General features: G+C 28.5%; 1 non-coding gene across 1 annotated transcript; it reads left to right on the forward strand.

The window, feature by feature from the left end:
* The first annotated feature begins 445 nt into the window (after positions 1–445).
* Trnae-uuc lies at positions 446–517 on the forward strand. Its single transcript has one exon. It is a non-coding gene; the product is annotated as a tRNA-Glu (tRNA).
* Positions 518–9,607: the final 9,090 nt, after the last annotated feature.

Below are 9,607 nucleotides of genomic sequence, written 5' to 3' on the forward strand. Positions count from 1 at the left end.
TGTGTAAGCTATTAATTCTCAATGGCTAATAGAACGTGAATAAATATATGTAGATATATTGCTGTGCATCACTGCTCTATTTTAACCCTTTCCACTCGTGAATTGCGAGATTTATATGAATTTTGCCGCAGGAGCGGCGGCATCCGAGTGGAAAGGGTTAATAGTACGTTAGACTTTACTAAAGTTCCGGTAAATTCTGTTGTCTGAAAGTTTATATGTGACGAGAAAAACAGATCAAGTTTAGTTCCGAGAGGTTCTCCCATTACGTTTCTAACTAACAATAAGCATATTTAAAATTTATTTACTAATCTTCTGCAAATATCGATGTGTTTCTGTATATTTTACGTAAATTTAATTAATATTTGATAAAGTGAATTCACTTGAATAAATGTTTTATACGTCGAGAACGAGCGTGAATTCCAGCTCTTTGCATTCTTATATCATCTCCCATATGGTCTAGTGGCTAGGATACCTGGCTTTCACCCAGGAGGCTCGGGTTCGATTCCCGGTATGGGAAATATTTTTTTACTTCCTCATACCATTATTTTTACTAAATTGTTTCAGAATTATATATAATGAAAAGTGTTTTACTATATATACTTATTATTAATTAGTTTATAAAATTATTTTCATTTTAAATGTGACAATTAACTCTTGAAACATGAATGAAACCGATTAGGAAGAAAGCATAATCAAAATAGGGCAGATAACATTATAGATCTTTCCTCCATAAGTAATAAAGTAATGCCTAACGGTCACATCCACAGGACATTATGACTGACATAAAAATATATTAAATAACTATAAAAATCTGTAAACACCAAAAAGGTATATTACGACTTTCTTTGTAAGAAATGTGTAACACAATACAACATAATCATTTAAACAAAATAATAAAACATAATTTTTTAAAGGAAGTTAACAAAAACCTTAGTGGATTTATTTCTTTTTAACTTCCCGTAGGGCAAGTTATAGTAATCGCAAAAAAATCGAAAATGAAAATTTTTGCATTTCTCGACGTTTCAAAGGTTTCTGAATGTTTTGGCATACCTTAGAAAAAATGGATGTATGTGTGTGTGTGTGTGTGTGTGTGTGTGTGTGTGTGTGTGTGTGTGTGTGTGTGTGTGTGTGCGTGTGCGTGTGCGTGTGCGCGTGTGTGTGTGTGTGTGTGTGTGTGTATGTGTGTGTGTGTGTGTGTGTGTGTGCGTGTGTGTATGTATGTGCGGATACAAATTTTCGTCGACGATTTCGGGAACACCGATCAACTGATTTGAATAATTCAAAAAACATTCGATTCGTATTGATAAGGAGACGTGCTGATTAGTTTTTGGCGGAGTCAGGTCTAGCCGTTCCGAAGATACGGCGCAAAAAGTGCCGAAAACGGTAACTCGGTTTTTAAGAGAACGGAGCGTCCGATTTTAATAATTCAAACAACATTTTACTTGTATTGACAAGGTGAAAAACCGATCAAATTTTCATAAAGGCAGGTCTAGCGGTTTCGGAGATCTAATGAAAAAAGTAAAAAAAAAATGCCATTTGGCGGTCAAAAATGATCATTAGACATATGCACATCAAATTATCAGATATTTTATAGAGATTTTAACAATAGTTTAATTTTGGTTTACATTCCTATGGGTTCCGTACCAATGTTTACGCGTTAGACGTCGACGCGGCGCTTACGCGGTTTGATGTTTCGTCTTTATGCAGTTAAAGCAGTACGATTGCTTTGAAAAAAAGTTTAGATCTTTCAAAATATGTCAAAATAAAGAAAAAAAAATTTTTTCAAAAAAAAAATTAAAAAAAAAAAAAATAAATTTTTTTTTTTTTTTAAAAAAGTAATTTTTTCTAATTTTTTGTCAAAAATCTTATTTTTTCGAAGTAATTTTTGTTCAAAAATGTTAATCGTTTATAAAAAAATAATAATTTTTGGTACGGGAAGTTCCAGCAATTTGCCTTAAGGCACGATGCCTTAATTGCCTTAAGACTTCCACTTATAGCTAGTTATGTTTTTAATTTTCCGTCCCTTTTCTCTTTCATATTTTATCTTATTGTTAGTAAAGTTCGATTTTCTTTATCTGTTTAATATTCAATGAAAAAGAACAAAAAATACATGTCACAACCGAATCCACAAAATTAGACACAATCGTACCCGACGCACACATTTGAAAACAAATCATCATAGTTATGACTTACGCACCAGAATTAAGAAGACTTAAAAAATGATTACCTAGATTAAATACATTTATCTTTTTATCTTCAAACTGAGGTAAATACTATCTATAATTATATGTAAATAATGTATATTATAATAGTTTTGTATAGAATTTATTTATGTTCTGATGATTATTAATAAAGAGGAGAAAAAAATGACCTACGCAAAAACTAATTGCAGATAATTAACTAGTTATATTTATCTTACAGATTATTGAAAGAATTCGAACATGAAAACTTACTTTTTACTCTTTAAAAGCAATGCGATCTACAGATCAAGTTAATGTAAAGCGCTGACTCAATGCAATAATGGAAACTTGTTCGAACAAACATAATTCATCTTTCTCCCTTTGGACCTGATCACATAATCAGCATAGTTTAGCTGCACTAATTACTACCCTGGCACAACCATACCCAGTTTCTCCTACTTTCTCTCATTAGCCATACAAATTTATTATTAACATGAAACCTACTAGTACTAGTAAAACAACTTTCATTCTTTTCTATTTATTATTATAATTTACTAATTTTTTTTCTCCTAATGTTGACTTCATGAACCGACCAATATGAGCATCGCTCACCCAAGCAAATTCATAATAAAAACAGCGATATCAATGGACAAAGTCACCCTAGACGTTTTTTACATACGTTATTTTTTATAAACTATTCGGGCTTCACCCTTCCGCTCCAGCCCGCAGTATTCATTTCTTTTGTTTGTCAAATGAGCTATCAGAAATTTTTGAGTAAGTTTTGTCACCCAGCCATAATAAAAATAAAGAGTTTTTATTATCAGATGTTTTTTATAATTTTTGGTATCATGTGTTAGTTTGACCAGGTGACAAATGTGTATATAAAGTTTGCGTAATGTTTTTTTTAAAATGACTTTTTAAGGCGGAGAAGCAATTATTATTATGATTGATAACAAATGGGAGGATAGTATTTAATACAACATTTATTATTATAATAATTTATTTGTAAATTACTTGTAAATTAGTTTCTCAAAACTATTCATAATGTGTAATATGAAAGGTGATTCATTTATTAAAATTTTTGATTCAATTCAAGTATATATTATAGATTACTTTCAAAAAACCATATTAGAATATTTACATACTTTATACGTTTTGATTTGTGTAAATTTAATTCATTTTTTAAAAAATAATGTACATATTCAATTTGTTTCTAAGTTGTTTCTAAGTGTTATATCTGTTAACCGTGATTATGGCTTTCGAAGTATTATATGACAACGTCTGTTTAATTGTATAATTAAAAACAAATAATGAATAATAGTTTCTATTAAAACATAACTTAGTTTTTTTCTAATAATTGGATACCAGTATAAAAACTATTATATTATAAATCTTTCACTAACTGACATTCTATTGCAAAAGTTCATTACTTTGAAAGCTAATATATCTTTATTTAAAAAACAGATGTCAGTAATTTATTAAATAGGTATTATTTCTCTTAAGTGTGATCATTATATTCTAAATTTTGTATTACTTAGAAAATAATGTAAATGAAATGTAATATGCAATAAAGAAAATCTTAATTTTCAAGTTTCTGTCAGACCACTTTTAAAAAATTACAAAAATATTATGATCTTTATTCCGATCAACTAATTTATACTGGCTGTGTATAATAAACATGTGTATATTATAATATTTTAGAATACCTTAGAAAAAAAATGGATGTATGTGCGTATGTATATGTGTGTGTATGAGTGTGCGGATTCAAATTTTTGTCGACGATTTCGGGAATACGGATCAACCGATTGGAATGATTCAAAAAAATTTTACTAGTATTGACAAAATGAAGAAATGATTACATTTTTAGAAAGGTAGGTTTAACGGATTCGCAGATCGAGTAAAGAAATTGAAAAAATAAAAGCCATTTGAAGGTTAAAAAGCATTATTAAATATATGCACATCAAATTATCAGATATTTTATAGGGATTTTAATAATAGGTATACATTTTATTTAAGTTTCTATGGGTCCTCATCTTTTGTTTTAAGTAAGTTTGACATAACCGAGTTTTAATAAATTAATATTATTACCATAAATTTAGTAATTGCTCTAAGAATAATTTACTGAAAGGTGGAACTAAAGTTTATGTGCCCCCATGATTGGGGGTACAGCAGCTTCTTCAGAGCCAAATCAGGAAACACACCATAAAAAAAATACATGTGGTATGGTTCCGTAGCAATGTTTATCTATATATTATATATTATTATGTTAGACTGCGACTCGGCGATTATGCGCTTCCATATTTATTCTCTAAAACAGCCACGCAGCCCGATTGTTTTAAAAGTTCAAAATTTTTAAATAATTTCAAAAAATAAAGAAAATCAAATTATTCTAAAAAATTTTATCAAAAAATTTTAAGGCTTTTTTTAAAAAAAAAAAATGGTACGGTAAGTTCCAGCAATTTTTCTCAAAGCACTATGCCATGTACCACTGGTTTTGTAATAATCTTATAAAACATCATCTTTTGATCTGAATGACTTTTGATTCTGTGTTATTTTTTTTACTTTATGTTGATAAAGATGCAATTTTTAATTCAAGTATCCGAACGATTTTATGCAGTGTATGAGGGAAATCGTGTCAATTAAAATGTTAATTATGACATTGAGCCCTATAAGTATGTCTCTAAAATATATATATTTGAAAAGCAATAATTTTTCATCGAAAACCAGCCAAAAAGTATTAATTGCATTTAACAAAACCAATCCAATATTTGCAACACATAAAAATCGCACAGCAAAAAATAATTTAAAAAACAAAATCTCTTCCATTTGTCTCCTGGTCTTTATTATAAATCGGGTATGAATAAAAAAAGCTACCGTGTGCACTCAAAATACATATTTATACCTGTGATTTATGTATGCAGGTTTTAAAAAAAGCGCGTTGCGTGAGAACTTAAAAAAAGCTCGGTAATGAGGGGCGAGGGGTGACATCTCCCGTTATAATGTAAGGGGATGAAAGGTTTTTCAATAAGGGATTCTTTTTTACTCTCATAATCATATGCGCGGCGCTTGTCACATTTATTTATTAAATGTATTCAATAAATAAGCATCCGAAAATGCGACATATGAGATGGCATTCGAAAGGAGCATTAAAATGTTTTCAAAATTCGGACGTGGCGAGTTCGTTAAAAAAATGTGGGGTGATGGGGAATAAAAACTTTTCGTCCCGGAAATACGATTTTGTAATAAATGAATTTAATTTTAAATCATTTTTGCTTGATTTACAAATATATATGTTATGAATTTGAGTTTTAAGTTAGAATTAGATTATAATAATTGCGGGGCTACATAGATTATATTAAATTACTATAAATAATTAATATATAAAATAAATAATTAATATAAAAAATAAATTAATATAAATTGATTGGATAATTAATTTACAAAAATAATTAAATTAAGTAATAAATAAAAATGTAAGCAATATTTAGATTAAAGATAGTATTTTTCATTATTAACCTTTTAGCCACCTACTACAATATATTATATTCTATGCATTTTATATTCTGCACAATTTTGCTAATAAAGTTAGTATATAGTATTATAAACAAGGGAAAAAATGAATAACATTGATTGTGGTGTTCTTTTACACCATAAACCTGCCTTTGGGTAGACAACCATTTATAATTATATCATTGTAGGCATACTCATTATAGATATTTGTAATAACTTCTACAGTAATTGCAGCAAAAAATTGTTGGAATGTCTTTTAATTTTAACTACAAGGATTCATGTACAAATTTGGACACTACCTTTTATTTATGCAGAAAGGATATCCATTTAAACTTGCAAATATAGATTAAAATATGTATCCAACTGATAATGCTTTCTCCGGTGCTGACAAAAAATAATTAGGTTTAATATACAAATTAAATATGTGAAAATATATCACAACTAGAAAAAGCAGTCATTGGATTGCCTTCTAAAAGCCATTTGACTCTAATCCATATATGCAATAAAATCTACTACTGTATCGTTTACTAATATTACTAGTTTTATTCATTTTATATCTTAATTTCAAAATTTTTCTTAAATTTGGCTGTCCAAAAAAATGCAGTTTTAAATATTGAAATTAAAAAAACTTAGTACTTATTATAATTTATGAATGAAACTAGTGGGGCGCATGGCATCGTGCCTTAAAGCAAATTGCTGAAACTTCCCGTACCACTTTTTTTTTAAAACGATTAACATTAAAAAAAATAACTTTGAAAAAAATACTTTTTTTTAAAAAAAAAGACTTATTGAAGAGAAATTTATTTTGAAATATTTTGGAAATTCTGAACTTTTTTTCAAAGCAATCGTACAGCTTTAACTGAACTAAATATCGAAGCGCGTAAGCGCCGCGTCGCCGTCTAACGGATAAACATTAGTATGGAACCCATAGAAATGTAAACAAAGTTTATACTTATTGTTAAAATCTCTTATCTATAAAATATCTGATAATTTGATGTGCATATGTTTAATGATCATTCTTGACCGCCAAATAGCATTTTTTATTCTTTTTTACTAGATCTCCGAAATTGCTAAACCTGCCTTCATGAAAATTTGATCAGTTGTTCATCTTGTTAATACAAGTAAAATGTTTTTTGAATTATTCAAATCGGACGCTCTGTTCTCTTAAAAACTGAGTTACCGTTTTTGGTACTTTTTGCCGCATATCTTCGGAACGGCTAGACCAGTCTTTGCCAAAAACTAATCAGCATGTCTCCTTATCAATACAAAATGAATGTTTTTTGAATTATTCAAATCGCTTCATCCATGTTCCCGTTATCGTCGACGAGAATTTGTATCCGCACACACATACATACACGCACACACACGCACACATACATTCATTTTTTCTAAGGTATGCCAAAATGTTCAGAAGGTTTTGAAACGTAAAGATATATAAAAATTTTCCGAATGCTATAATTTGCCCTACGGGAAGTTAAAAAATGTACTGTACGAGACACTATTATTGGTTTTATTTTATTTTATATCTCAATTAAAAAAGTTGTATATATATATATATATATATATATATATGTTGATTCCAAAATTAGGTTGACAATAAAAATTTGCAATATTCCAAGGTGCAACAATATGACCTCAGCTCCAACCGAAATATCGCAACAGCGTCCCAGGATATCAAAAACCAAACATGCAAATCGCTATAAAAAACCTCACACACACAAACAAATACCAAATCTAAAATTTTAAATATAGGGTCACATATTTTTTTAAAGGAATGATTTATCTATTCAGTACAAGCACAACGCATTACAAAGTACGCGTATTGTAATAAAAAATTAGGGTATAAAAAGCCCTCTGAGAAAGAAATTTAAGGTATCTGTATTTTGAAAGTATATATTATTTAGCTAGGTATGTAGGGTAATTTTTTATTGTTAGATATTACTATCAATTATTCACGAATTTGCATAGAGTATTAGAATACGACTTTTTTGTAGTTGGAAAAGTGTTCTTACTGGTTATGAGCGTAACCGCCAATGAGTACTTCATTTTTTCTTGGAGCAAAAAATGTTATAAATTTGTTTGCATTAACAAAATATCACTGCGTGCATTGTTTTTTTGTGTTCTATCCATTACTGGTTTTTGGAGAATTAGCCGTTTAGTTTTAGATTTACCGAGATAATTTTTTTTCATTCGTTTTGATTTATGAAGTTTTTTTTGACAATGTTTCAGTGCTCATTTTGTTATAAAGCATTTTTTTTATAAATATTGAAATAAACTATACAGTAATCGGATGTCTATTTTAAAAGAGGAATACAAAGTATTATTCTCTTGCACGGTTTAAATTTAACGGCTGAAATTGAATTCGTTATAATGCAGTTTGTTTATTATAATCGTAAAATCCTATTGTTTAGTTTTTATAATTTCTTATACATTAAATTTTTGTAGTAAGTACAAACGTTTTTTATTGTCATGTCGTTATAAATAACCGTATAATTATGTAGCATACATTCTTCCAGTATCTACTGTCATACGCGAATATATTTAAAAAAATGGGCGCAAAAATAATTTACTTTTATTTTAAAATTAAATAAAATACCATTTTATTTACTTTTATTTATATATTTTGTAATTTCATACCACTATATAATAAACTAGTAGTAAGTGGCATTTTGCCTTAAGGCAGGTTACATAAGCTTTCCGATACCTATACATAATCAACTTTATCAGTAAGATACGAGATTTAGTTAATTTAGATAAAGAATTCGACTTTTTATTTCAATTTCAATTTTTTATTCAAATTAATATGATTTTCAATTTATGCCTTTCAAACACACTTCATACTTATATCTGTACATATAAAAATTAAATTAATTTATTCCATTTCATGTTCTAAATATGCAATTTATTATAATATCTGAAATTGTATAAGTTTAATTTGTTTAACAAATTTCATTTCATCCATTTTGTGTTCTAAATATGTATTTTATTTAATTGCGGATATCAACTGTAATCAGTAGCTGCCTGCGAAATACAGAACGTACATATTTGTTCTGCATAGATTCTGATTAGAATCGCGGCGCAAGTACAAACTTTGATGCTTTTTTATAATTCAAACGTTTGCCATAGGTCGATAATAATAAAAATCTATTGTACCATTGTTAATACTTGTTCATTTATGCGTTTTACAAAGTTTGATTAAATTCCTCAAAAAATTGTTTTGATTCATTTCGAACTTTTAAAATTTTACACTTTTCCGCTAATTACAAAACAAGGGCTTGGCCGATCGTCGCACAAAACTGATAAACGCTATATCACGTCGAGATACATAGAATGGCTTTTAAAAATCTTAAAATCGGTTCAGTCGTTCTTGAGAAAACGTCGGCAAAAGATCAAAATTGGTTTACATACTTTCTCCAAATTTTATTCAAAACAGGATATCTTGAGATGTCGAAAAAATATTAAATTTAGCAAATCGAATTTTTTGTCAAAAATATAAACTTCTTTTTTGGAAAGTTAATAAAAGCTCCGATTGAATTGCACAGCATTTTTTGCCACAAGCATAAAATCTAAAATAGAAATACACGTATTTCCAAAATTTCAACTATTCATTAATGATTACTCTAATTATTAAAAAATGTAAATTAAAATTTCGCAGAAGTTTATAATTATATCAGTATGCCGTTACATATCTGGTTCCACGAACATAAAGGGATTAGTTGGACAAGTATTAGCAGAGGAATTTGAAATTCTTTCCTTAAGATTTCTTCCCAGAAATTCCGGGTCAACATAAAACACATGTTGCTAGATCAAACCAAGGGTATCAATCGTTCAAACGATATATTTAGAACAGGTGTGGACAAAGTAGATCAAAAGAATCATTTTTGTGTATATTTCATACGTTTGCATATCTAAATTTA

Source organism: Ctenocephalides felis, unplaced genomic scaffold (assembly GCF_003426905.1).
Source record: "Ctenocephalides felis isolate EL2017-DRISC unplaced genomic scaffold, ASM342690v1 CF-g0.4_SCAFFOLD_03571, whole genome shotgun sequence".
NCBI classification, from domain to species: domain Eukaryota; kingdom Metazoa; phylum Arthropoda; class Insecta; order Siphonaptera; family Pulicidae; genus Ctenocephalides; species Ctenocephalides felis.